At 37.7% G+C, this 26,826-nt stretch overlaps 1 protein-coding gene across 1 annotated transcript in view; it reads right to left on the bottom strand.

The window, feature by feature from the left end:
• Positions 1–26,826, bottom strand: part of Hcn1 (hyperpolarization activated cyclic nucleotide gated potassium channel 1) — a 331,515-nt gene that overhangs the window by 5,600 nt on the left and 299,089 nt on the right. The window lies entirely within an intron of this gene.

Below are 26,826 nucleotides of genomic sequence, written 5' to 3'. Positions count from 1 at the left end.
CAAATATAAAAATGCAGCCTCCTAACTAAATATAACCCAAGAACTCTTCACTGAAATTGACATCCTCAAAATACGGTAACTTCATGTTTCTAATTAGGATTTCCAGTTTGCTAACTAATCTATAAAACATTACTTTCAAAATTTTATTAATTAAATAAAGTGCTTGTAGGCTTTGCCATTTCTAAAACTTGGGAGTAATTTCATTTTTTCTTTCTTTCTTTTTGTCTTTGAAATGACTGATTAGGAGCACAGGAGATGGTCCAATGGTCCGTTAGATGAAGCGAATTGCTACCAATGCTAACTGCAACCCATGTTGCAGAAGCAAAACAACTGACTGGCATAATCATCTCCTGATCTCTGCCTACACGTACGCCATGACACATGCCCACCCACATGTATATGTACACAGACAAACATGTGAACAAATAAACAAGTACATGTAAATACAAATAAACTTTTTATCACAAAGTTTCTTATACAATTAAACTGTTTCCAAATATCCGTACTGTTCAGTGAAGGATTTTACCAGACACTTAATAGTGTGCAACTAGAATGCTTTTTACACCATTTTATTATTTATATGGATAAAATATGGGGATAGATGTCAAGATGGCAGAGAGGAAACCAAATGAACAAATCAGACAGCATTCCTCTGCCTCCCCAAGAATCAGAGAGGGAGCGTCTGACCATGGTGGCTTAGTACAGCAGTAGTAGTTAATTTCCTGTTGATCCAGCTATGCATCTCAAAACATATGGTTTATAAGAGATTCTTGTTTGGGTATAGGATGAAGGGTATGGGCCTGAGGATTTTAAGTCCTCAAGTATGGCCCAGACTGATGACTTTTAGTAGAGAAGTTCCAGAAAAATGTCTACATTGTTTGGACATTGTAAAAAAAAGTAACACTCTCATTAACATCTTTAGAGTTTGACTAGAGTCAAATTTGTAGTATAGATTCTATTCATATCTAATCCAAAAAGTTTCATTATCCCTTATGCCTATAGTGCCTACATAGTGAATGATAGTTGCTTAATGTTTGCTGGTTGAATCAATTAGCCAAAAAGCAACAAAGTCTACAAAGTGAATTATTTATCAATTTTTCATTCTATAAACTATGACCCTGTGTTCTGTTATTGAGATTCAGATAATACAAACAGGCTCCCCTGCTAGATAGAACAAATTTTTAATATAAATTGTCATATACTTGGTTTGTGCCACACAAAATACCTCTAAGGGTTTGCAAGGACTTAAAGAAAATTTACCATCGTTTTCTTAGATACAGATATGTCATAAATCATCAGTAAACAAATTTAAGTTGCTTTGAGATGTTCAAGTTGATTCCATAAACAAGAGGAAATCAAGAACCTAGGAGGGAAATATGATTCCTGATAAACCTGCAATCTAAAATGTAAACTTATCAAAGTGTCCACATGTCTTCAGAACTGTATTCATTTCCCCAGCTGTCAGCTCATCCTCTTTGTTCATTTCTGAGGACCTAGCTAGAGGCATCCTAAGTGTAAACACTTCTTTTATTGAGGGGAAGAGTGCTGAATAGCATGGCCAAGAACTCAGATTCAATCTGCAGTTCCATATTCCAAAGGAAGATCTGCAGCACAAATGTACTTAGTGATAAACCCATTCACCTGCAGATAATATTGTTAATGTATTATATATATTTTTTCAAATAATGAGAGCTTGACCTATTTGTCTAGGTAGGATTTTCCCAGAGTGCTTTACACTACAATTACAGATGTGGCTAAGAGGTTACTGAACTTGTCTAAGATGAAAACTGGGTAATGTGCCCTGTCACAGGCACATTAGAAAGCTGAGCCCAACTCCAGCACCAGAAAGACTGTAGTTTGGGGGATTAGATTTGCCCTAGCACACCATGTGACTACTTTTAATAACCCTTTAGCTATGAGATGCATTATCTGCCTGATGCTCTTCTTGCTGACATTCGTTAACCCTGATCCTAAACATTTAATTCCACTTGACATTACTGTCACCTATACAGGCAGTTATTTACAGAGGTAGTGCAAATAGCTCCAAGCATTTTCCAACTCAGAAGGAGTTCACTGAACTCGCTAACAGTTTGACATCCCAGTGACAGAGAGTAAATCAGAGACTCCCTGATAGTCTTTCTATAGTCAGGTGCTTTGCCAGAGTCCTAGAATTTATGGGAAATGGGGCACTCAGTTGTTCACTGTAACCAAAGAGATATTGGCTTCATTTCCTAAATCTCAGTATCACAAAATAAGAGTAATTATCCATTATGCAGCAAAATGCTAAATTTTTTTTCAGATAATTTTCTTACCTTTCTAATCCAGTGTCTCATTAATAACATGTCAGAAAAGTCCCCTTCTGTTTTTCTTTCATATCTATTATCTTTCTGGTCGTTCTATTCGTTACATTAGAACTTACAAAATATTGTCTCCATATGGCATAGTAGACATTAACATCTGGATTTACCAATTTGCATATCAAGCTTGTCTTATGGCAGTATTTTGGATGTTAAATAGCTTTGAGAAGAAATCTAAAGAAATGTGACTAGGTAAGAACATTAAGTACCAGTTTTTTATTATGTATTCCAAATTTTGTATTTCTAAGACAGACTAAGAACGATAAATTTTCAAATATGGGTATTATACCAGAATGGTTACAAATTGATAGGCTGTATAACCTGATAAATATCCTAATGGCCCAGAATATAGTCTTGCCATTTTCCAATAATGATTTGTTAACTTGACTGCACATGGGAATGGGCTAGCCTATACTTTACTGTGTTCTGTCCTATACTGTTGGCAATTGTTACTTATGATTACTTAGGTCATCTAAAGCTATTGGCTTGTTAAGCAATTCATAGCCCTCACCCTATATTAAATGGACTCATTTCTCTAAAAGATATAAATTAGTCTTCTGTCAGAGTAGAGTGATCATAACTGCTGGGACATTGGCTCTATCTTCTATAAGTCAGGAGACTCTCATCTCATTCTAATTGATTTCAAACATTCTGATGTGACATCATGTTCCTTTGTTGTCTACAGATATGTTCTACTGAAGTTTGTGGTTTCCACCCGTTCCCCCCCCCCCCCGCCCGCCCTTAGCTTCATTCTCCTTCCTCTCCTAATTTACATTGTTGTCTTCTCATTTCATTGTGACTCTGTTGGCTGTCTAATGTCTACATAAATCAGCTTTACATAGTATTGTTCATGAACAGATATGAAATACATGCTTACACTACTAAATTTTGGTAAGCTGAATACTAGATACTGATTGTCTTAGGAATTCTCAGACTAACGGTTGGCTAAATAAGAAACAGCAATTGTCATCCCCGTGTTAGCCAGTGTGAATATACATGGATTTAAATTTTCAATGGCCATAAATGTAACAAAAAATAAAAGCTAAGGAGGGTACTACCACAGACTTCTTGCTTCTTCTAACCAGCTTTAAAAATGTATCAGATCACTCCAGTTATTTCCCTTTGGTTTTAAATCTGTCAACACTCAACTTTTTAAAAGTTAATCAAACACCTCGCATTATAAATTTCTTTAAAAAGCAGCCAGCTCTTGAAAAATTCATCAAATGATTTCATCTCTTAGAGAACTCAGATGTGTTTTGTGAAGTGATTTCTTGTCAGCTCTGTTTTCCTTGTGTTGCTTCATATGCTCACATAAAATGGGACAAAAACATTACAGAAATACCTCTCCATCTTGGAAAAGACTCACTGTATACTTATTAGAGAAGCCTACTACAGCAAAAAATAAACTTACTCTCAAATACTTCACCCAACTCTCTCACCTCCTGAACAATGTGTGTGTACATATATGACAATACAATCTTAAATGTACACTTTTATGGTTTGTTTAATGTGAAAATAAATGATTTCTAGAGAGTTTTCTTGCCTTAATATTCATAGCCACCAACTGATACCTCGTTAAAAGGCATGTTAGGGTTTCCTAATCCGTAACAGACCTAACTTCTGCATTTTCTAAAGCTCCAAGGTGTCATTAGGGATAAGTAATTGTAGTTATCAGATTTACATCTGGGGCCAGGATCCTTATTTGAGAGAAATTGGATAAAAGAAACAAAAGGAATAGAAATTAAGGGATAATGATTGTAACAGCATCCCTATTACTACTAGTATTTTGAAGCCACAGGGAATACATAATGAGGAAATTACACCACTCTTTCCAGCATTAGAAATCCAAGAACCGTGTTTTTAAAAATCTTAAAAAACCCATTACAAATATTCCATAGGCCAAGGGAAAGAAGAAGACAGAAAAGAACACAGAAGTAAGATGGCAGTAGGGTTTAGTAATCTAGAGTACAGGTTCATGGGACACTTTATTGAGGGAGAAGTCATAAACCATGTAAGAATATAGGAACGTTGCAGGTTAACTTGGTACAGAGCACAATCTTCTATTAATGGAAAGCTTTATCATCACCTATAATGTTACAGCAGGAATGAGTTTATATGTAAAATACTGTTTAAAAAAAAAACAGGGAAAAATCTCTCATCTTTCTTTGAAAGGCAAATTCCTCACCAAAAATATTCATCTATATTTGTTTTCCAAAATAAACTGGAAGGGGAAATTTTAGAAGTCGAAATAAAGATATGTAAAGAAATTTTGATAAGTTTACAAGTGAGTGACAGGCATTTGCCTCAGCAAAAAATCTATTGTACTGACCATGCAGGGCAACATTTTCCAGTAGTCATAGTGAAACGAGGCTGCAACTGAGCTTGGCAGGTGATAGCAAACCCATATATTTGAAGCTAGACACAAAAGAAAAACATCTTCTAGCTGGGAAACTAGCATAAGAGTAATCCAGAGCTCCTGAATGTGGGTCTCTGTTAGGAGGCCTGGGAAGTATATGGTACCTCTGACAATGGAAAGGATGTATCCCTAATGCTGGAAAGGACTTCGGGAGTCCATTCCCCATGGAGGGATACTCCCTTAGCCTAGAGACAGGAGGGAGGGCTTAGTCCCTACCCCAAATGATATGACAGACTTTGATGATCCCTCATGGAAGACCTCACCCTCCCTAGGCAGTGGATTGATGATGTTAGTGTCTGTAGGGGACATGGGAGGATAGGAGGGAGAGGGAACTGGGATCAATATGTAAAATAAGAAGAAGAAAAAAAACATCAACTGTCCTCTGAGTGAAGGTAAAAGATTATTTGGGAGGAAATAATCAAAACTTTGGCATGCAGAGGAAAGTTTAGTTCATGAAACTTTTCCTTAAATTTGCCTTGTTGCTTCTATTGAAAGGTCCTGTGTGTGCAAGTTGCCATGTTTTATCACAGAACTCAAAAGCAGTTCTAATTGAGTGTACACAAGACTAGAGAACTATTCCCAGCAGTAGGGTTTCATCAAATGACCAACAAAGAAGTCTGTCATTGTTCTAGATAAAGAGTGACTGAAAATGTAACTGTGCATGAGTTACAGGCTTGATGCACCACACCCTCCCCATGTCCTGGGTCCTGAGTCACTGGAACCACTGTGGTTTCTCTGCCTTTAAAATTCCTGTGATCACGAGGGAGCAGAAAGTTTGAGACAGGGAAAAAACAGAGAACAAGAAGAGATACCATAATAGAGGGAGCCATTATAGATTTAAGGAGAAATCTGGCACTAGGGAAATGTCCAGATATCTACAGGGATGAACCCAGCTAACAATCTAAGCAATAGTGGAGAGGTTACCTTTAAAGCTCTTCCACAAGATTGAGATTGACCACTGCCATATATGCCATCCTAGAGCTTTCATCCAGTAGCTGATGGAGGCAGAAACAGACACCCATAGCTAAACACTAGTTGATCTATTGGAATCCAGGTACAGAGAGGGAGGATAGATGAGCAAAGGGGTTAAGAACAGGCTGGAGAAACCTACAGAATCAGCCGACCTGAACAAGGGGGAGCTCATGAAGCCCAGCAGGAAAGCTGGGAAACCAGCATAGGACTGATCCAGATCCCCTGAATATGGATGCTAGTTAGGAGGTTTGAGCAGTCTATGAGGCCTCTAGTAATGGATCAGTATTTATCCCTAGTGTATGAATGGACTTTGGAAGCCCATTCCACAAAGAAGGATACTTTCTCAGCCTAGACTCATCGGGGAGGGCCTGGGCCCTGCTCTGAATGATATGACAGACTTTGAAGACTCCCCATGGAAGGCCTCACCCTCCCTGGAGAGCAGAAAGGGGATGGGATGGAGGTGTGGGGAGGGGAAGAGGGGACGATGAGGGAACTGGGATTGGCATGTAAAACAACCTTGTTTCAAATTTAAATAAAAAAAGGAAAGAAAATTCCTATGATGCTTTATCTCCTGCCCCCAAACCCCTGTGCTTTCCATAGAATAAACAGAAGTTAACCTTAAGCCACCTCCCAGAATATACCTATTTCTTCATGTAACTGCTTTTGGAAATGTATGTTAATGCATTCTTTTGGCTAGCAGATCCCACCCACCCTTTCAAAGTCTCTCTTGCTTTTGATAGGCCATACTGAGATCCTTGACTACTGTGTGTGGGGAGCCAGAGAGGGCCATGAACTGAGTAGAAAACCAATATTCAAGTGTCTGTTTCATTCCGAGCTGGCACTCTGTGAAAGCCAAACATAAAAAGTTACTGTGTGAACAAATCTTCCAACTAGGAAAACACCTGCACTCACAAACCCATCCTGAAGAAGATAAGATTCTGTTGATTTTTTTTTCCAGTTAAGATTCTGTTGATCTCTTCCCAATGCAAGAAGCATCGTTCTTTACTACACTCAGAATTTTTTTTTTTTTTTTTTTTTTTTTTGGTTACCTCTATGATGACTTTCATGATTTTGTTTATTTTAACCACTGAATAATATTCTGTTGTGTACCGCATTTTTATTAGACATTCTTGTTTTGATGGGTATCTAGGTGGCTCCTAATTTCTGAATATGGATAAGAAAATATCTCTGTAATAGGATGCAGAGTCCTTTGGTGTAGGTGGATCTTGAAGTGAGTCTATTTTCAGCTTCCTAAAGAGCTTCAAGACTGCTTTTCATAGTGGTTATACAATTTTGCGTGTCTATCAGTAATTGATGAGCATTTCCCTTACTCACATCTTCACCCAGCAGTCGATGGCCACACATGACAAGCTCAACAGTATTTTTGGAGATTTTTGTTGTTGTTGTTGAATATTGCTTTGTTCACTCATTATTTACTTCACTAGTCTTTTGCTGTATACTATGGTTTCTGGTTTTGGTATTTACGGGTTTTGTGTGTGTGTGTGTGTGTGTGTGTGTGTGTGTGTGTCTGTGTGCATGTGTGTGTGTGTGCGTGCTTATGTATGTGTTTTTTTTTTTGCTGCTCTTCTTTTTTCTGTTTCTTTGCTTTATTTTACTCTTCTTTGTTTTTCATTTACCTCTTTGTTTTTCCTCATAAAAACGAAAAAAAGTATGGAAATATAATGGTCAGGAGGATACAGGGTGGAAGGGGAAACTAATCAAAATATATTTTATGAAAAAATTATTTTTGATAAAAATGTAATAAATAATTTAAAACAGCATTAAGTGCTGATAATGATAAGTAAATTTACTTTGTAGAATTGTTTTGTTACTTAATCTAAGACAAGTGAAATTTGAGAAAAAGGGTAGTTCCGAGAATACTGTTAGACCAACAGTCCTACAATTAACCCTAACATTGGTTTTCTGCACAGGTTTTATACTAAATTAAGAAACAAGGTTGTATATTTTCGAAAGTTTGTTTATGAAAAGATGAATCTGTGACAGGGACCACATGTAAAGTAAAAGCCTACATCTTGGGCTCTTTGGCCTTTTATCTGGCAGATTATTTTTGCTCTGAAGTTAGATATCATTTCTTTTAACTTCACTTAGGGCAATTATCAATACATACTTTGTAATCTTGTTTTAAAACAGAATTAAAAATATCTGAACAAAGAAATCCTTCATGCATCGATAATATGCCTCCAAAAACGTTAACAAAAATCTTCCTATGAGTTGTTGGTCAAAGGTTTCCCCAGTGACCTCCAAAACAACACATGCTTTTATTGTCCATTGGCAGGATAAAAGGATGATTTAGTCAATAAAACACATGCTCTACAAACGTGAGGATCGGAGTTCAAATCACTAGTACTGACATGAACTAAAAAGGAAAAAAATACTCGTGCAATAGTGGCATTCCCTATCATGAGAACAACTACAGGAAGAAAGTTTTGCCTGCTACTGAAACATTGGACAAGAGCCTATCCTGGGAAGGGGAAAGGCTTTGAGAAGGAACTTATTACTATTGATTTTTGCTAACTGGAAATTCTGTTAAACTGCTTTCTAAATATCTATGTTTGTGCCCGGAGACTGGTGTTGCTTTCAGTCTTCATCAGAGAAGCTTCACTGTTGCATGCAGAGACTCACAGTTGGCCAAGTATGGAGCACAACAGACTATTGATTTTTCACCTCTAAATAGAGCAACTCTATGACACCTTTCAAGGCTCAGGGACTATGAGCCCTACTGCTCTCTGAGGGATTACTGGCAATTAACATTTGCTTGAGGAGCAGGTTTTCTTTTCTTCAGTGTTGTAGTGATAAGTGCTTCACACTCCAATAACTAACTTCTCTCCTGTGCTCCTGGAAGCAACCATAATTAATCAAGGGATTCGACACACAGAGTTGGAGAAGGAAGGAAAGAAGGGAGAGAGAGACAGAGACAGGGGGAAAAGACAGAGAAAGGTAGAAAGAAACACAGACAGAGACAGAACAACAGGCACACACACAAAAGTTAGGAAAGGGTTTGTTGCAAAGAAGGGATTCAATGTGTGAGAGGAAGATGGAACGGATTGACAGTGGTGAAAAATGGCCAGAAATCATTGTATTTGTATGCCTGGTATTGTCAAAGATTCTTCTTAAAAATCCAGGAAGACTAAAAACAGTAAAGAATACAAAAGCATGTATTAGCCTATCCTATTAAACAAAATAAAAAAGTGGGTCAAAACCTCCAACAATTTAGCCGCATGACACACTATCTTTTGTGTTTAAACCAACAATATTCCAGACTCATTTGGCTAGCGTGACAAAAACAACCCAGGAAATTCTCCCATGAAAGATGGTCTGGCCTTCACCCAGTGAAAAGAAACTTGTTTTCTCTCCAAAACTTAACTGAGCTGTGATTATAACCTTTCCAAGCCATGGTTAGAAGACTCACTTTATCAGATGTTCAAGAGATTCATACTTTGTTCCCGTGTGTTTGGAAGAGATAGAATTCATTGTTTTTGTTTAATTTGTTTTGTTATTTTAAGAGAAAGTACGTACTACAGTGCTACCTGTTACCATACAGTATGTTGTTTACCTAATAACAGTAGAATGATACCTTTGCTGTGGTGGGACAAACCTTTATTTATCCCACTGCTTTAATAACAAATAGTGAGACTTGTTTCGCTGATGCCCCACACATTTCCCCCTTTCTGTCTGACATTATTTCTGTCTATTTCAGATGTATTTTTTCAAATATAAATTTCAGTGGCAGATCACGGAAGTTCCAGTTGATTGTACTGACTGGGCTTCAGAGACTACAATGACCAGGAGAGAAGAGACTCTATTTGGATAGATGCAGTATATGATCAGAGAAATCTTTTTTTTTAAATTATATTGGGATATATGACTAAGTTTCATCATATTTTCACAGAAGCAAAAAGATAAATAATGTTTAGGTAGCTTCTAATAAAATCAGTTTTGTATCAAATAGAAATATGTGTTAATGAAAAAGATGTGACTTTTTCTCAATTAGATGATAGGTATACAAATTCAATGGGCATTTGTTAACTATGTCCTAAAATAAAACTTAATAAACTATTAAAAGATTCTTCAGAATTACATTGGCAATTCTTATTTATTTGTACCTTTATGGAAATTAAACTGGCAATAAAATTATCTTGATAATATTGGCATAAAGGAAAAAAAAGTTGTTGTTAGGCTTTTAAAACCAGTTTTCTTGAGGGAATGACACTGCAAAACACCTTGAAGTCATTTTCCATTAATCCGAATTAGGTTTATCTGTATGTCTCACTCTGTGTTGTTTACTGGGTCACAAAAAAATGGTTATATGCAAAACAACTACCCTTATGTATTTAAGTATTTATCTTGCAATCAACACAACCCAAGCTTTAGTCATTTTCCTCAAGTGTGTGTTTTCATTATTTTTGCAACACCATTTGTAAAGTCCTCTACATACATAAATGTCACCTTCCACTCACGATGCAGATTCAATGAGATAACCTCATTTATCAATACTTTGTCCAATATTATAGCAATAATCACTGTTAATCTTCTGCCACATTCATCATCATCTTTGTCAATGTCTTGTCTTCAGAACAGACTTCAAATTTATATAATCTGTCAATTATTGATCAAGGTCTCAATAAATGGCTCTGTGACTTAGGGACTTACATTAATATTTGACACAAATGTTGTTGTTCAATTTAGGGCACAAAGCTTTTAACAGATATTAGATATTTCTACTGTTCTAAGTTAAATGCTATATATATGCCAGCAGATATGATTTCTCCTTTTCCATCCCTTGACTTAGCATATAGCCTTTTAATTTTTTTTTCATGCATTTAATTCATTTGTATGGGTATGAGCATTTCAGTCTTCATGTATGCCTGTACATCGTTGGCATGACAGAAATATGTGGAGTTCAGAAAAGTGTGTCAGATAACCAAGAATGGAGTCTGACACTTTTAAGCTGCCGTTTAGGTGATGGCAATTGAACATGGGATGTCTGGCAGAACAAGTTCACATCATAACCATTGAGCTAGCTCTCAAGATCCACCGATAGTCTTTTATGTATTCCATATTAAATTAAACATAAACCTATACTGTACTTTTTACTTGAATTATACACAGGAAAGCTCTCATATTTTCAAAGTAAACGTGATTTAATAATGAATTTTCACACAGATGGAATGTAAGCATACTTAGTAAGTTTGATAGGATCAATTTGTATTTACTAAATCAAATTTGGTTAATTCCAATCAATAGTTTACTGTTGTATATTTAAGAACATATCATGTTAATATTCAGATAAAAAATAAATCAATTATTACTTACAGGTCTTAAATTGTTTTTTAGTGGATGTTATTTTATTTAACACAGTTTTAGATTCATAGAAAACCATTCAGGAAATAGAGTTTTCCATGTATCTTAGTCTTTTACCAAAGACTATTATTCTGTGAATGACAGAAAATCAGTATCATTTGAATCACCAACTAAATATTTCTGAAAGTTCTTTTGTTAATATTCTTTTGTTTATTATTTTTTAAAAAGAAAATAGTCTTTGCACTAAGTGAATAACCCAATAATAACAGTAGATTTTTGCGAAATACGTTACCAGCCTAGAAATGCACACGTGTTAGTTGCTGCTATATAAACTAGTTCTGTGTTTGTCAAAAGGCTTTTTGACATCTGTCTCTACCTATGATTATTCTGCCACAGGCAGAAATACACTCAAGATAAACTTAAGTCTACAGCAACATTTTTAGTAGGAAAAAAAAAATCCGAGTTTGTAGATTTAAAAATGTTTTACGGTCTTAGAAATGACAGTATGAAGTTACACTTTGGGTTATTCTGAAATTTTTCTATCACTCTGGGTAAAAAAAAAAAAATAGAAAAAAAAAACATTATTGGTAGTAGTGTAAGCTCATCTTGACCGAGAGTTCTCATGAGGAAAACAGTGATTTACAAATGGCAGAAGAATGTGGAAGAAAGCATTTGAGATTTAATTTCGCTGATGGTGACAAGGACAGTGACGTACGGCCTGGAAGCATTGCAGAGCTAATTAAGTGAGGGATGTGAGAAACGAAAAGTGCAGCAAACGTTTCTAGCAACATTCTCATAATATAACGACACCATTTCCTTCTATACACTCTTGGCTCCTCAAAAATCAAAAGAAACCTTTCCGAGGATAACCCCTATTATTTCCTACACATACACTGAACAGCAGCTTTCTCTGAGTCATCACAATGGGCTACTGAGTGCGGTGATGACTAAAGCTCTCAACGGCATGCTCACTGTAATCCCAGTGATTAACCCACGGGGCACATGGCTGGCTAACCGAGGCCAGCTCAGGTAAAGTAGCATATGATTGAAACAATGCTGACCACTGAATGTTCTTACCTATAAACTGTCTTATTGTTTTAAGTCAGTTATAGTCATGTACAGTTATGAGATGCATTGATTTTTCCGTTTGTTTCTTTGTTGAAAATAAAATGTAAATTGTGGTGGGGCAGGAAGATGTTTCCCTTCTTAACATCCACTTCCATTCCTGCTTCCCTATCATAGTCACTGACATATAACAATTAGGGACAGATTATTAGAGTATGAATGAATAAATCAACCAGTGAACAAAAGAGGTCAACGTATTCAGGCATCATAACCCAACACTATTCTTAAAATTTCTTTAAGCAAGCTTAAGAAAGTCTTAGTGGCCCTAGGTCAAGTTGGCTTGTGGATATGTCGGTAGGGAGTGTCTGGATTATGTTGATTGACATGGGAAGGTCCAGCCTAAAAATGGGCAGTATCAGTCCTTGATTTGAGGTCCCAGACTATATAGAACAGTGTAAAGTGAGCCGGGTACTGGCCTGCATGAATTCATTCTCTCTCTCCTCTCGATTGTGGATAAGAGTAGCTGCTTCCAGTTTATGCCATCTTGATTTCCTTTTACCGATGGAATATAACCTGACACTGTGAGCTAAGATAAAACCTAAGCTGCATTTGTCATGGGATTTCATCACAACAGAGACAAGGCCAAGACACCAACAAATGTTTAAGTATGATGCATATAACATGCGTGTTCTTCAGATTTGAAGTCTTTTCGAAGCACTAAAAACTCAATGCATTTCTTGACTCTTTTCACCTTTATTGATGAACATATGTTGTATTTATATTTACAGACATATGGCATGTGGGAATAGAAGTTAGATTCACCGCCAGACAAACAGATTGGATGAGAGACCCTGATTAGAGAATAAAGATGATGAACTTCCAAGATGGCTAGCTTCTCCTTCACCCTCCTCACCTGATACAAAAGATTCAAAGGCCTAGGGGTGGGACTTTCTCTTTTGATGGTAGACCCCTTGCCTTAGATAGGTCTGATAAGTTCAAGACCAGACCAGGAAACTTTACCCCAAATATGTGAACCTCCCTGCCTCCCCATCTTAAATGGAGGGAAGAAGACCCCTCCAAAGACCCTTAAAGCCTTGAGATCTCAAGAAAAGAGAGGGACTTCAGCATCCCAAGTCTCCCTTCTGTTAATGCATAATTCATGCTGCATGACAGAGGAGGGGAAATGGGGTACACATGACTTGGGGGTTAGTGGTAGGAAGTATGTGACCCACAGAGCATGACAGTATTCAGGCTGCCTAAGGCGAATTTGGGTTCTGAGCAGTAAGTATTCAGGCTGCTAGGAGGCAGGGGGCGGCTGTACCTTCCCCCTGCTTGCAGAGGAAGGGAGGTTGGTGGGGAAAGTTGGATTTTCACAGTAGCTAGGATGTGGGTGAGTTCAGGGATAGGTACTCAATAATGCCTGGGCCCTTAACATCCTCCCATCTACTTGCTTACACAGGTTCTTTCTTCCATCAGAATGTTTATTCCTGAATGTAAAAATTGATCTTTATGGTATAAGCTTTAGATTCTTGTTTATCAACTATAGGAAGAAATTTGAAGACCTCATAGTGACATGCATAGGCCTTTGTGGTCTAGATTCTATCTCGTTGTTTGGGCAACCTGCCTCACATACTATATGCCAAGAATACCACCGAATAGATTTTATGTACATCCTGAAACTCTTACGTCTCTACTAAATTCAGTTTCTACTTGTCACTCTTTCTGCCTTGAATGCACATTCTACAAATACCTCCTCTTTCCATTATCTCCTACTACTGCTAAGGTCCAAATGAGGTGTCCTCTCACATTAACTGGGGAAGAGTCTGCCTTCTTAAATTGCGATTTTTCTTACATTCCTAATTTACTGAATCATAGTGACATTTAGGCATGCAGATTCCTTTTGTTTACTTTCTTGAAGACAGACTGATTACAGGATACATTGGCTAGCATATAAAGTAGGATTCCAATAAGGTTTGATGAATAAATAAATACTGATCAAAACAAATGCTGTTAATATTTAGTAGATAAATATACTCTAATATAATCAGAATGTCAATAGACTAATTAGAAAGACATAGATATAGAAAGGAAAAGCAAAAAAGGAATATGAAGTAAATATCAGTGTCCATGTACGACTTGTTTGTGTGGTTACTTCACTTCTATGAAGACCTACATAACATAAGTCTAGGGTTATATGCATTTTAGATGGAACATACAGATAACGTAATGGTATAATAACCAATGAAAAGATTTTTGTAAAACACATATTAATAAAGTAAGAGAGTGAGAATAACTGACCAGAGTTTAGGGATATAGTGTACCTTCTAGTAAATGAGTGTAGAGAACTTCAAAGAACACAAGAAAATAAACAGAGTGAAAAGTTTATGAGAAATAACTTTAAATTGCCCTACCCATGACAGTAACATCTACCTTAAAAATGTCTTCAAAATTAACATTCTTCTGAGTTTTCCCAGGCCTTGAGATAATGGAAAACTCTGAAAGAGAGCCAGTTCCCTAAATTATGTCTTGCTGTTTGTGGTACATCCTGTTTCACCTAATGCCATCTTGGAACAGAGATCACTCTGACTCCTTAGTCGTGGCAACGGAATAAGCAAAGACTTCATGTTAGCTAGGGCTATGTAACAGACTGAGAACCCTTCCTAGGAGAAGGAGAGGATAGTGGGAAACATGGCCCTCCCTTGGTGTTCTTTCCACCATTCTGTCCTCAATCCTAGTTGTGGCGTTGGTAGAAGTAGCAGAGCGTGTAAGAGTCCAAGGTGAACCACAGATAAGATTCTAGTAATAGAACTTTCCTGAAATCACCACTCATGATATTACGTACTGTTTGAGGCCACAGTGGTCTTCTGAGTCACCCATGTCCTTGTAAGCAATCCTGTGCTCATGGTCCTATAAGTAAACTCAATAATCTCAATAGCTCACCTAGATAAATTTGGATGGAATTATTTCTTTGATGTGTCTTTGGCGTCCTGTCTTACCTGAATAGTCAAGAAGAGTAACTCAACAATCACATAGGAAATATTATCCAAATAGATAGACTAATATATGCTGACATGCTAAAAAGAGATAGGGACTATTATGATAAATAATTCTGTCTTCCTCCACAAAGCCTGGTATTTAATACACACTCCAACTCACACACGCACACTTGTACACCTCAACTTGTGTTGTTTGAGCCTCAGTTTCTTTGGACTTTGTATCCAGAGATTTAGTCTAATCTTGATTGAAAATTTACCTGCTTTGTTTGTTCGATGTCATCATCAACAAATAACTCATTCTCACAAATATGTAAAGAACATTACATTCTCTGAGGAATTATAAGCAATTTAGAGAGAATTAAAAACAGAACTATGGAGGTTAGGTTATGTGCAACTATTACACCATTGTATTTAAGGAACTTGATCACACTTCCCTGATTTTGGTGTCCCTGGGAGTTTTGGAACCCAGGCCCCAACTGATAGAGGAAAGAAAACTGTTTATACAACTGTAAAATTTTATTTTTTCTAACTTTCCTACAAGATAAATATTGTCATTTACGTAGAAGCAAAAAAAAATCCAATTTACTTATTTAAACACAAATAATAGATGGTGACAGAAAGTTGTAAGAATATAGCCTTTGTAAGGCAATCCTAACACATTTGAAGCAACCAAAGAAGGACTTTTACCCAGTTTCCTTGTTAACATTATCAGGGAAACATCAGCTTTGACCCTACATACCATATGAAAAGGTGTAGATAACAAGCTTTGTTTATAGTTTATTAAAGAAAATCTACTTCTTTCTGATCAAAATAATGGATTCTGAGTTCTACTTCTGGTGTCAGATGGACATACGGCATTCTGATCTCCAAAGACCAGAACATTTTATACTATGGTCTTTTCCCTTGAGAGTTCCTTGCTGACCCTGTAAATAAGCTAGCCAGGAGACCACCTCTCAGCCACTGATTCACCTGAAATCATGTTAAGAAGATGGGAGGAGTAATTATCCCCTCCTGGGATAATGAACTTATCTTTCCAGGAAGTTCCTTCTGAAGTGTAGCTTGGTGATCCTCTCCCACAGAGCATGGCTAAGCCTGCCTTCATTCCCAAGGTTTAATACAGAAAAGTATAGTGATTCTGTTTTCGTCTGTCTTTTCCTTTAGGAAAAGCCTAAGCATGCTTGTCCTGCCATTTTGGTCTTCTTCGCTATTTCTCTGAAAGCCCCTCCCCCTTCTGTTTCCACAATGCAGATAGTTGCTGACTTATGTTGTTGACTATGCCAGGATTTACTTAACTCAAACAGACATGACCTTCTTTCTTCCTCTAGCCATCTCTGTCCTTCTGGAAGCTGCTGATAACTACAGTTTGCCCAGCCTATTATTTTTTTTTCTCAAATTAATAATTGGCCTCCAGCTTCTTTGCCGGATACTTTTTAAATTCTTTTATTAATGGGACTAAGAATCCTTAATTTTCCTTGTAATACTGTTGCAGCATACCTCTTTGACAGATACTGTATTGGACTATTAAAGAGGCACTAAAAGAGAAAAGAAAATGTTTTAATACACTATTACCTTTTTTTTCCCTAGCAAACGATTTTGAAATCCATTAGAAGTCGAAGAAAGTGTTTCTATAAATTGCCTCAGAGATGAAAATTAAAAGGAACTAAAATAGAAATATATGCAGTTGATAGCTAAGCAGGAGCAAAGTGATCTGAAGCGTGACTCCAAAGAACTTAGCATCTGTGCATTGACACGCTTGTTTTAACAGGTCCAACTGTGTCTCCTAACTATGTCAGTCCTTTCTTTCCCTTGGCTGAATGGCTTTCTCTTGTACGCCCTATGGTGGGTCCAAACAAACTTGAAAGAAAACCTATCTGGGTCAACTGTAAACCTATTAGTCTCTGAATGATTTATTCACACGTTTCAATTAAAAATGGAGGGTAAACACTACCTTACTATATTTTTCCAAGGCCGCATTTTAAGATCTGCTTCATCTCAGATTATACTGAAAAGTTTTAACTCTTTAGAAATTGCTCTCTGAAGTGAACAAGTGGTTTCATATAATTTCTTTCTCTAACTCAGGCTAGCCCCTGCCCCATGATCATTTATCTACCAACATTTACTTAGCTCATGTGATGATTATTATGGATTATAAACTTGGTTGGATCTAGATAGCCAGGTGACAATGCAATACGGATGTCCATGAGGGGTCTCTATATTCAATTAACAGATATGGGAAGACCCCCTAAATGTGGGCACCTCCACTCAGTGCCTACACACCTACAAAGGATTAAAAGGAGGTGAAGACCATGAGCTGAACACCAACATTCACCTCTCTGCTTCCTGACTGAGGGCACAGTGTAACTAATTGTACCAGGTTTTAACTCAACTCAAGTTGCATCATTCATCCATTAAAAAAAATGTTCCATTTTTTTTTTTTTCTAATACAGGTCCAGTATCATTCTGGGTATTATGTGCGTGCATGATACATGACTTAGCTGTGGGCATTCTTTCATTAAATTACATTCTAGAAAACTAGATTAAAAGCTTGTAATAAGTCTAGTGATAATAAGAGATACAGAAAACATGGAATGAGAAAGAATGATTGTGGTGATATATCATTTATGATTTGTTAGTGCTTGCCTGAGGGTACAGAAAGCAAAGCAAGTCACAAGCCATACATCAGGGCAATGGTGATACACATGTTTAATTCCAGCAGCCAAAGTAGCTGACCAAAGAGCCGGCCAGTCAGAGATGACACACACCTTTAATCCTAGGACTCAAGAGACAAGCAGCTGCATCTCTGTCAGCTCAGGACCACATTGAGAGCTACATGAAATTGATCCAGTTCTAAAGAGAAACAGCTCACACAGAGGTCACCTCAGCACGTAGGATCCCATGCCTTTAATCCCAGGATCTGAGAGATATAAAAGGGAGAGGCAGCAGTCTGAAGCTTGGTAGAGATAGGATTGCAGTCAGAGGTTTGGTGGAGAGCCTTATTCTCCAGCCACAACGAGAACGGGACAACCCTTTCAGCTTGAGGTAGAGGTAAGGGTTAGCGGCCAGATGCTTTGCTTTTCTGATCTTCCGCTTGAAGCTTGAACACCAATATCTGTCTCTGGATCTTTTATTAATCATGTTACAAGTGATAACATATGGTTACAATAATCATGGGGCTGCATAGGATTAAAAAAAAAAAACTCTTTCCAACCACTATTTACTTGCTATAATCTTTAGTTGTTATTTATCCCCAAGATTCTCTTCTCAATTCAAACATTTGTGTTTCTGAAGGGCAAATGTCAGCCTTGTCCTTCATTGACATTCACAACACAATGAAGCTACGGTAAATTCAAATCCAAATCTCTGTAGTTATGGGAGTGTCCTTAGATTTTCCTGAAAAGATGTATCTATTCTTCTTCCAGAGGCATCGACAGAGACAACTCTCAGAAGGTAATTTCTTTCACACTTATTTCTTTTCTTTCCTTGCAGTTCTATTTTCCTGTCCTTGGCAAATGTCAGGGCCTCTAACACGTGGTTCAGGCACAAAGTGGGTCAAGGCACACAGCTAATATAAAGAATTGAACATTAACTTTAAAATAACTTTCTAAAATGTATCCTCTGGTCTGGAAATAAAATTTCACATCTCCATGTGCCGTCTCTTTTTCCCATTTTCACCCGTCTTATATCATTATAGACTTCTCACTAGGTAGCTAGTGGGAATTGGCTTATTTCTAGCATATTCCTTAGGACTGCTTGATCTAGACATTTTGGGAACACTGTATTTCATTTGTAAAGGTATTTCACTTAAACATTTTTTTTATTGACTCTCTTCAGTGCTCAGTTTACAAAAATTTATTTTGGCTTCATACCCATTCCATACTCCCTGAAAGAAAAATTTCATGATTGTTTCTATAAAACTTAGACAAAACTGTTTGTCTACTCATCACAGTTTTATCAACAAAGGGCTTTGTTCAAAGATACTCTATTTAATGATGGAAGGATTATTAAATCTTGTTTCATAAAACTAGTCCTACCCACCACTAGATTGTCATGATGGATGATTACAGGTATTAAAATATGGTAATTGTGGTACACCAGAACCTGAGGTGCTTTGAGAACCAGATCCAACAAGAGATTAATTCATCAGTCCCCCAGGATTATTTTCAACACTTATGAGGTGCTCCCCATTAAATCATCACTATTCACATAAACTTTCCTTCATTTTTGTTTGAGGATACATTTTAAAAAGGAAAATTTAAGGGTTTAAAACATCCCAGGTAGGGTATTACCATATAACAACTCCTTTGAGTTTGCCACAGTTCAGAGTTATAGGTGAAGTGGACAATGATTGGTTACACTTCCGTTTCCTTTTAAAATTGAATTTACTTATTTTTTTGTGTGTGTGCATATGACTCTATGTGTCTGTGTGCTTGTGCATGTGTGTGTCCATGCCTTGTCATACATGTTGAGGTCAGAAGATGACTATAGGAGTCAGGTCTCTCTCTCTCTCTGTCTCTGTCTCTCTCTCCCTCATTCCTTCCCTCCCTACTCCCTACCCTGACCAGTGAGTCTTGGGTTCTCAGACTTGAAGGCAACCCTCCCCTAGAGTTGGCGGCATCTCCTGGTGTCAATCAAGATGTAAAGTGGTAGAAGGAGACAACGGTGCTCATGTGCCTGCCTTTGCTTCTTGCTCATGAGCGCTTCTATATTGCTGCTGCCACTAAGATCCTTCACTGACATCCAAACCTAGCTTATTTAGAGTCAATATGGACTGAAGAGAAGACCTCTACAAGAATCGTATAGGCCTTAAGTGCCATATTGGGACCTCTCAGACACTCAGCTTCGTGTACTAAGCAGCTATCAGGCTCTTGGCCTCTTCTGAGTGAACACAGCCAATGTCGGATTATGATGATAATACTGTAAATCTACTAACCACCCCTTTTGATAATATATGCTCAACCTATCAGTTCTGTTCCTCAGCTGTACTCTGATTAATAGAGAAGACAATAAATAGAAGCCCGAGCACAAACAAAGTTGTCCTAGAGAATGGGGCTGGGATGACAAGGGACAGCAGATTGTTGCTTTTCACATTAGCCCTCCTGTGTCACTCTGCTGTTGCCACACGGGTGCATTTCTGCAGTAAGTGTAAGTTTGGAAGGTGAGAAATTGTTAGAGACGTAGAAGGTCCTCAAATATTGGCAATCTGATCCTTTTTTTTTTTTTTTTTTTTTTTTTTTTTTTAGATGATTGTTACCTTGGGGCCATTACTTAAGGTCAAATTAAGGTGATGTGCTAGTATATTTATAGAATTCAACAGGCAATCGCTGTTGGCTTATTAACTTAATCCCTTAAATTAATAACAGTAATATAGCAATGGAGAAGAAAAAGGGGAGAAGGAGGAGAAGATGAGGAGAGGAGGGGAGGGGTGAAGTGAGTAGGAAAGGAGAGGAGAAACAAAAAGCCAAGTCTGAGACTATTAGGATATGAAATTCAAGATTTCCCTACATCATTCCCCTTCTAATAGAACAGAGAAAATCGGGGCATGCTTATAAGATCAAATACAGAAGGATTATTTTACGTTCTGCCATGTTGAAAAATGCTAATGATATGGATAACAGCTGTACCTAGTTATGTACTTTCTTTAATATGTGACCTGTTAGAAATCACGAACACAACTGTCCTACTGTCTGTGTCTAGCTTTCCCCTCCCCCCCAAACAATCAGGAAGAAATATATCAATATTTTCCCTCCTGTACTTAGGTGGGAAACGCAGGGATGCTTAGCTGCCATAAGTGCCTTATGAATACCATAACAACTAAGAGTATAGTAGATAGATTTAAACCATTACAACAGGATGATAATAACTATGTACTTAAAATGTGCATTAAAATTAATTTAAGATTTCAAATGTTGCTTTTAAAAAAAAGTTTCTGGTCTTGTCTGACTTTCTCACCGATGCCAAGTGCGACTCTATTACAATGAGGAGCTACTGATGAATTACCAGTGTTCAAAGCATAGAGGTACATCTCTGGCACCTCGTATTTCTTTTGTAGGGTACACTGTGTGCAGCTCGAATCAATGGGAACTATTCATTGTATGCCATCTAAATATTAATGATTTTTTTCTGTGTTTCTCATAACATATGGTGCAAAGTACAAAAGCATTTTTTAAAAAAATACTTCTAGCATTTAAAATTGGCTAAGCACCGTTAAACATTTCAATGAGTTTGCCATACTTTGTAAATCAGGTGACAAAATTTAATTTAAATGACTAAACATTTTCTATTTCATTAACTTTAGTTCAGCTATCCTGGTCTGCAAATTCACACTTCCAGACAAGAAAGTTCAACCATGAAGTATTCCCATAGATAAAGACAAAAATGACCACATTTAACTAACATGGTTATGATTAGTAAATTCAGATTACTTTAGCAATGAGATAGAGGTGTGTGTGTGTGTGTGTGTGTGTGTGTGTGTGTGTGTGTGTGTGCGTGTATGTGGATGTATGTTCAAAAAATGAGTTTCTCAGTAGCACCTAAGTAGAAGAGTTCTGAATTGGTATTGGTATAAAGTGTTATCATGGATAATAGATTTTAGAAAATACACCTGAGCCTTTAAGGTATGGCTCTTTATTAACAGTCAGAGTTCTATCAATACTACTCTCTAAGTCCACGCATGTTTTGCCCTTTTTAATTTGTACAAAATGATTAATTAGAGTCTTGCTCTTTTTCAGTTGAAAGATTATTTTGAAACATAAAAAAATGCCTATTCATATAAAGTCCCTCACAGAACCAGGAAAGGACAATTCCCCCAGAGCACAGGGGAAGTCGGGGGGGGGGGGCAGCAAATGGAGAGAGAAGTAGGAGAAAGCGAGGGGGAGGAAAGGAAAAGACGTGCGACCAGGAAGATTGAGCCTGGTTAGGAATAGAAAACAGGAGAGAGAGAGAGAGAGAGAGAACATAAAAGAGGGAGCCAATATTGGTTTGAAGATAAAATTGAACACAAAGAAAGATCTAGAGAACTACAAGACTGCTACCAACTTTTGAGCTTCCGTGGAAAGGCTATCATAAATGCCCTTCCCGGATAGTGAGATCAACAACTAAATTATCCATGGAGCCCTCATCTAATACCTGTTGGAAGCAGGAGCAAGCACCCATACATAAACACTGAGTTGAACTAGAACCCAGATGCAGATGGACAGGACAAGACCAGCTTGCAGAAACACATAGAGACAGCTTACCTGAACAAGGAGGAGCTAATGGACCACCAGACTGATAGCTGGGAAGCCAGCATGGGACTGACTCAGGCCCCCCTGAACATGGGTATCAGCCAGAAGGACTGAGCAGTCTTAGGGAACTCAGACAGTGGAGCCAGGATGTATCCCTGGTGCACAAAAGGACTTTGCAAACATATCCCCCATGGAGGGATAACTGCCTTAATCTAGAGACAGGAGAGAAGCCCTAGTCCCTACTTCACGGGACCTGTCAGATCTACATGACCCCAACTGGATGGCATTCCCCTACATATGGAATTGAGGTGGGGGGGATGGGAGGGGTGGGTGGTTAGAGTGCATGTGAGAGGGCAGAGAGGGTAAAAGGGAGGGAAGGAGGGACGGAGGGAGGGAGGGAGGGAGAGGGAACTGGGATGGACATGTAAAATAATAAACTAAATTAAAAAAAATGCTTTGACTCCAAAATTTAAGTTGAAGGACAAGTTACTGGGGAAAAGGATTTTTATTTTTGTTTCCACAGAAAATGAAAAGCTGTGGATTCCTTCCAGACTAATGTGGTTTGATCAAGCCAGACCACCTGAAACAGAGTACCAGGTGATCCTACATTCAAAACAGCTGGACAAAGCAGCCTTGCAGACTACAGCCAGGATTTCTGCATCTTCTTAGGATCCCCCATGACAGCGCCGCTTACCAGCAGGAAGTAGTTTGGAAAGAACGACACCCAAATTCCCAAATATTGTCTATAAATGTTTGTTTTCATTTAAATGGACTTGGTTATATAAAATAAATAAAAAAAAGAAGAAAAAAAATGCCTATTCTTACAATTCTTTCCCAATATATCTGGGAAAGTGACCATTAAAAATATAAAACCTTATATATTTTAAGCAATTTTAAAATAACATGAAATAATAAAAGTTGTACATTTTGATGGGAAATCATGTAATTACATACACTTGTGTAATGTTTACATCTAACTGATTATGAATCTTTCATTATTTTATTGCTAAAATTTTCAAAACCTGCTTTTGGTGGTAGAATAATATTATACTTAAAAAAATGTTTAGCTTCAAATATGGGTACCTTAAGACTAGTTAGTTGTTTAGAGAATTTTGATTTTATGAAAATATAGAGCATATTATTTCATGTGTATGTATATGTGTAGGTGTTTGTAGTGAAATAATTATAATTATAAGGTTGAAGCTTTATGTAAGTTGAAAAATCTTTATGATTACTTATCTCATCTACACAGCCCTGAACGTGGGTCTCAGCTAGAAGGCCTGGGCAGTCTAAGGGACCTCTGACAGTGGAACCAGGATGTATCCCTGGTGCATGAAAGGACTTTGGGAGCACATTCCACATGGAGGGATACTCCCTTAGCCTAGAGGGAAGGGGGAGGGCCTGGTCCCTACTCCAAATGACTTCACAGCTTTTAATGGTCCCTCCTGGAAGCCATCACCCTCCCTGTGGAGTAGGTGTGGAATGGGATGGGATGGGGGCGGGGAGGTCAGGGTACATGGGAGGATGAGAGGGAGGAGGAACTGGGATCGATATGTAAAATAAGAAAATATAATAATAAAAAATAAATGATTAAAAAACAAAAGGTAAAAGGAGAGAAACAACCACCACCAACAACAAAATAACAATATGGCCTTCCAATAGGTCAGACGTTACTTTACATGCTTAGATAAGCGTTCACCAGGCACATACTCTTCCCCCAAATGATACATTCCAAAGAATTGTTGAGCTCGAAGCCACCGTAGGGGGTGTCTGACTTAATAACCTCATTTTACAGACTATGGTCTTGAGCTCTTGGCTCTTAGACAGACTGCCGGGAGACATGCAGTTAGTTCCTCTCCACAGCCATGGGACTAGAGCCTGGTTCCGTGGATGCTGAGCCAGGAGGCTGAGCATACGGCCACATCATGCTGCTTCCTAATCTTTTTTTATAGATTTGATCCTAAATATAGACTTTGCTAATTTAATTTAGAGTATTACGAGGGAGAAACCATCAACCAATAAAATATACCCAAGCTCCTAAAATAGGTGTTGCGCCCATCAAGGGCGATGCATGGTACAGATACAAGGCTGGGGTGAGATATTTGGACCTTCAAATGCGACGTGAGGTCTAAATCTAAGAGTACATACAGTGTGGGCCGTTGGGACAAGCCTCCACTGTCAGCACGGGTGGAAGGCCACGCAGAAAAGGAGCAAGCTGGGGATGGAGTTGAAATGAGGACACTGAGAAATCGGCCATCTGTCCACCAGCAGTACGGCTCGGCAGGGCACCTGCGTCGCCTTCCAAATGATCCTACTCAAACAACACAGCTCCAAATCGGTGCTTTACTCGCAAGTATTCTTATTACTGTTTTCCCTCCTCCAACACCTTCCAGGTTCTCCCAACCTCCCCTCCCACCCTGTACTTCTCCTTTTCTTTAGATACCAAACAGGTATACAAAAATATCAGTAAAATAAAACATGGTCAAATTTATTAAAAACAAACCAGAATAACCTTAAAAACAAACAAAGAAAATGAGGCAAAGAGAAATCCCAAGAGACAGACTGTCTCAGTGTTTCCTCTTTTACTTACTAAAGATCACCTTAAGAAGTGTGTTAAAGTGAGACACTGCCCAGTGCCGAGCATCCTGGCACCTGGCATACTCTTCACAGTAAAGATTTTATCTTGAGGAAGTCAAAGACTCTTTTATTGCTTCCAAGTCTAAACTTAGTGCCTTACTGAAGGGTGATTGTTACTTCAATTCCCTTTGTGTAGGGATTTAGTGTGGCATTAAAACTGTGAGAGGAAGCACCGGTCTCTGACAAATAATGATTGAGCTGAGCTCTTTTGTAAAGTTGCTGTTCTTGTACACTTTGTGGAAGCTACCTTTACAGACACAGTCCTCGGCTGTCTCTCCGATTCCCACAAATACAACAAAGCAGGATAATGGTCTTTAAAGTGGTGTCACAACAGAATTATAGTTTTTGCAACGTATTGGAAGAACTCAAACATACTTCCCTAATGTTAGCTCATTAGTCACACACAACTGTGGCAGATGATGATGAACCGATTTGTCAAGTAGAACAAGGTTTTCATGAGCAAACCTGTGCTGAGACTCTGAAATCAGGCTGGAGAGCCAAGGCACAGGGTTATAAAACAAGAAGGGGTTAGGAAGGAATCTTACTGTTTTGCATATCACCATCTTCATTTGCTTCAGCTGCTATAGCTGGGTAAAGCATGTACAACAGAAATACAGTACTAGCAGGACGGAAGTCTGAGATCAAGGCGCCAACATGTTCAGATTATTCTGACAGTCATCTTGCAGGTGGCAGAGTGCCATTTTTGTAAGCTCATATCAAGGAAAATATAAAGGCCTTATTGTATGTAAAAGTCAAACTCACCAAATACCAGCCTTTGAGGATTAGAAATCCATCATATAAGATTAGGAGGAGTAGGCATCAACATTCAAAAGTTAGCGAGTTTTATGCTTGGCATCACCAAACATGAGGTGAAATTATTTGATCCATATTAATGATGTTGTTAAATAAATTATACAAGCAGACATTGAAGTTGAAGGTTCTGCTATATATAAATTTGAAAATATACAAGGAGACTGCCGTTTATTAATATTGGAGAAATGTTTTAGTGCTATAAAAGTGTTCTGTTAAAATGGCCTCATGGCTGTGCACCTTAATATGTAGCTATATTCTTAGCACTTGGGATCCTGAGATACAAAAAGCACAATAAGTCTACAGAGTGATTGAATGATCATGTCTCCAAACAACAATAAAAATGAACAGAAAAGAATTACTCCGAAACTGCATTCAAAATTATGGTAAAAAGGTGAAGATATCAACAAAAAATTGCATAATCTTTACTACATATGCAGTGTTAACAGAAATGGATTATGTGGTCAGTGACTATATTAGTTTACCAACAGTAGATATAGCTGGTATATAGTTTTCCATAGAAAAATATTCTATACAAGATTGTTTTTAGATTCTCCTGTCCTAAATTATTGAGCTCTTTTATTTGATCCTTACGATAGTGAGATTAGTTCAAAATTATAAAGCACATTTTATAAGGGTTTACCCTTGAATTTGTTGAAAGTGTGCACTTTGTTTAGTATCTTTTAGCTCAATTTGTCATTTGACTTGTATTAGTTTCATTTTTTAAAGATTAAAAATATAGATTAACACACAGAGTATCTAAACTGAATGTGTTGCTTGAATGTTCCTTGAATGGCAGAGTTCCAAAGAAGAAAATGTAAGGCTGGAGTTGGGGTCAAGTTGAAATATATCCACCTACCCTACAATCTCTTTATCTTTCACCTACCCAACCATTTCCTAATATTCACCCATCCAGCCATCCTTTATCATCTGCCTGCCTAACCATCCTTTATCATTTACCTACCCAACCATCTTTTATCATCTACCTACCCAATGTCTCTTATCATCCATCTTCCCAACACACTCTT

This window comes from Phodopus roborovskii, unplaced genomic scaffold (assembly GCF_943737965.1).
Source record: "Phodopus roborovskii unplaced genomic scaffold, PHOROB, whole genome shotgun sequence".
Lineage (NCBI taxonomy): Eukaryota > Metazoa > Chordata > Mammalia > Rodentia > Cricetidae > Phodopus > Phodopus roborovskii.
The sequence above is the reverse complement of the archived record's forward strand: the minus strand, read 5'-3'. Positions and strand labels throughout refer to the sequence as shown.